The 3956-nt window shown below is 41.7% G+C and overlaps 1 pseudogene; it reads right to left on the bottom strand.

Annotated features, from left to right (window-relative positions):
• Window positions 1-3292: 3292 nt before the first annotated feature.
• On the bottom strand, window positions 3293-3409 carry LOC146060827 (5S ribosomal RNA; annotated as a pseudogene).
• Between the last annotated feature and the right edge of the window lie 547 nt (window positions 3410-3956).

The raw sequence follows: 3956 nt of genomic DNA, 5'->3' as shown, positions 1-3956 counted from the left end.
TACCAGTTGGGTGCATGGCAGGACTCAGAAGGGAAGGAGTGATTTTTGGATTTTGCGGCTCAGATTCTGGTGGAATGAATGGTGGGTGCTATGTGGCATTAGCAAGACCCCCGAAGCACGGTGAAATTATGAACCTAATAATCCATAGATGTGTGGTATATTTTAAAACACTCCTTTATACAGTACATAGGCCGGGTTTGTCGGGGCAAGTGTCACACTGGAAAATAGTTTGCTTTCTTATTCCCTTTTTATAGCAAACTTTGCACCTTTTTTGTGTCCTGCCCTTTTTTCCAGTGTAGGGGATTTCATCAGGAAAATGCTGCCCTGGTACAATACGGGGGCCAGTACTAGAAGTACTGGGGCCCTCTGCCTGCTGGTTCCCAAATATTAGGCCCTTTATGACTTCCTCTTGAAAGTGCATAAATGTCCCAGCTTCTTGTACCAGATTTTTGTTTTCCGCAGGGCACTGTACGGCTTCAGTACCTGATCTGAAAGATCCACTCCGCCCATGTACCTATTGTAATCCAGGATACAATTAGGTTTTGAGGTGTGGGTACTGGTACCTCGTACAGGGACGGAGGTGGTACTGTCTCCGTGAATTGTTGTCAGTATAAGGACATCCCTCTTGTCCTTATATTTGACCAACAACATATTTTCGGTGCATATTCCCCTGCTTTCACCACTTCTCATTACTTGGGCAATGTGCGTTTTTGGGAGGCCTCTTTGGTTCTTGCGCACAGTACCGCAAGCTGCTGTACCTCTTGAACCAAGGGCCTTAAACAGGGGGATGCTAGTGTAAAAGTTATCCACATAGAGGTGATAACCTTTATCCAGGAAGGGGTGCACTAAATCCCAGACAATTTTTCCACTAACACCTACGAGGGAGGGGGGGCATTCTGGCGGTTCAATTCTTGAATCCTTCCCTTCATATAACCTAAACCTGTGAGTGTACCCTGAGGTGCTTTCACACAGCTTATACATTTTTATGCCATACCTTGCCCTCTTACTGGGAAGATACTGGCAGAATTTAACCCTTCCTTTAAAATGTATAAGGGACTCGTCTATGCAAATGAATTTATCTGGGATGTACATCTCTTCAAATTTGGCACTGAAATGATCAATGACCGGCCTGACTTTGAATAGCCGGTCAAAGGTGGGATCATCTCTGGGTGGGCACTGTGCATTATCGTTGTAATGCAAAAATTTAAGGATTAACTCAAAACGAGTCCGGGTCATGGCCATACGGTAAAGTGGGGTGCTGTACAGAACATCTGTACTCCAATATTGCCTAATTTCTGGCTTTTTTACTATGCCCATATGAAACACCAGACCCCAAAACGTCATCATCTCTACTGCATCTACAGGGGTCCACCTAGCAAATGATGACGTGGGTTTTTGAGCAATAAACTGCTGGGCATATAAATTAGTTTGGTCCACCATTAAATTTATAAAATCATCAGAGAAAAATAATTTGAAAAAGTCAATTTCTCTGAGACCTGTGGAATCAAATTGGATTCCTGGGATGGCCAAAAACTCAGGAACCTGGGGCTCAAAATTGTCTGGTGGTGGGGTCCATAAGAGATCAATTATTGGGGGGGGTCTCAGCTGCTCTACGGGGGCGTCTTTGAGGGGGTCCCTCATCACTAGAGGAGGAAGAGGAGCTTATGATGAATCCTTCAAATTCCCCGCTTGCCTCACTGGCTGTGTCAGAGTCAGAGGCAAGCATGGCATATGCCTCCTCCGCTGAATACATTCTTCTGGATGACTGGGATGACATTTGGGATGACATTTGGGATGCCATTTTTATTTTTGTGTTTCTGGTAGTGAAATGTTTCAACACGTGTATAGTGTAGGGGGGGTACAAACTTTATTTCAATGTAGTATGTAGTGTGTAGTGTGTATGTAGTGCAAAAAAAAAAAAAAAAAAAAAGGTCCTGCGCCAAAAATTGAGCACAGATGTTAGTCAGTAACGTCCGTCACTGAACAGCGCTCAAAGGCAACAGGAATTTGATCAAAAAAAAAAAATTTTTTTTTAAAAAAGACCCCACAGCACCCTCAAAAAAAAAAAAGGTGATCAGTGATGCGACACTGATTACCAGTGAGGGGCAGCAGGTGCACAACCTTTGGTGCAACTGACAGTGCAACTGGCAGCAACTGACAGGTATATATAAAAAAAAACCTCTGCACCCCCAAAAAGTTGCTGATCACCTCAGATATAGTGATCAGCACAAAAGGGGGGGGCAGCAGACACAAAATATAGCACTCTCTATCACTCTCTGTCACTATCTCTCTCTATCTCTCTCTATCTCTCACTATCTATCACTCTATGACACTGCAGCAGCAGCACTGACAGTTATATATATAAAAAATAACCCCTGCACCCCCAAAAAGTTGCTGGGGGTGCACAAAAGGGGGGCAGCAGACACAAAATATAGCACTCTCTATCACTCTCTGTCACTATCTCTCTCTATCTCTCTCTATCTCTCTCTATCTATCACTCTATGACACTGCAGCAGCAGCACTGACAGTTATATATATAATTAGAAATAACTGAGTGAAGTGTCACAGGCAGTTGGTGAAAGATAAAATGAAGAGATACAAATTGAGTGTTATACCAACATGCGACCTTTTAACAAGAGAAATATTGTAGGGTACTGGGTTGGCGGTGCTCCCAAAAGATTCAGTAGGATAACTGAATTAAATGGGTGTCTTTTGAAGAGACATAGAAAGAACGACAAGGTTTTTGGGGCACACTTAAAATGAAAAGATGGTGAGAAGATGGTGTACATATGAGTAATTTAAAATCTAACCTTTATTGATTACACTTAAAAAGCATACACACGTCAAATTTCGAAATAGGAAATAAATTTTTCAAAAACAATTTGATAAAGTTATATATAAATCAACAGGTGAATTCAGCTACGGATTTTATTTTATAACCGTGAATACACATTGCAAAATATGAAATTGTAATACAGTGATCGTCAAGTGGGCGAAAATGATTTGACAGGGAATTTACCAGGTCAAAAATTGTTAGAGCAAGATAAATCAATACCAAAAAATATAATGCAGTGCACATAAATGTTGCAGAGCTCCATGATTTTGTTATTTCTTTAATTACTGGGGTCTTGCTTACAACCCTCCCAGATAATATAGCAGCTAATGGACCAGGTTGAATGACACAGGTGGCAGGTTTACAATACTATTGTTAGGACCGAGTTTGATGAATAAGGAGAGAAATAGAAATAGAAATGCTCTTCGTATGCATTTGTTACTTCTGCTGTCTGGATGAGTGATACAGCACTGGATATTCCCTGATGGTCTCCCAGGAGGTACTGGTCCAGCCTGTCACTGCTTAGCTGCTGAGTTCAGATGGGATCAGGCGGCCCAGCGAAGTATGGCTGTATATGGCATCAGATGAGAGAGCCTCAAATGGAACTAGGAGCCAGTTGTCACTTCTGCTTTTCCCCGATTTGGCTCAGGAGAATGAGAGAGTGAACAAATCCACGTAATAGGTTATAGTAAGTTAGATTGAAACAGAAAGAAAATGAGCAAGTGAGAAAGGGTATGCTCACATTATATTGATATATGTGCCCACTGCAGATTTCAATGGGTTAGTGGTTACTGGGCCAGTAATGGAGAATACTGTGCACAGTTCCACATGCAGGGGTGAGTAGAGTCTTTATGAATCTTGAATAATTTGTACGTGCAGGATAGATTGGTTCATCAGCAACATACACATTGGCCAGTGGCTCAAAACATTATTCGAAACAGTGTAACAAACGGTGTTACTGGTAGGCAGCAACAATTAGTAACAGTTCTCAAATGCAGAAAAACCAATGTAGAAAAACAGGTTAAACATCCACTCTGCTTTTACCCTTTAGGGCTAATTGAAACAATTAATTAAGGACTGACTCTTGTCCACACCTTATCCATTTACTAACTTTTGTTAAGGA

The sequence above is a fragment of the Crinia signifera genome, chromosome 2 (assembly GCF_055691185.1).
Source record: "Crinia signifera chromosome 2, ASM5569118v1, whole genome shotgun sequence".
Classification (NCBI taxonomy): domain Eukaryota; kingdom Metazoa; phylum Chordata; class Amphibia; order Anura; family Myobatrachidae; genus Crinia; species Crinia signifera.
Note: the sequence above shows the minus strand (reverse complement) of the source record. Positions and strands in the feature narration are given on the sequence as shown.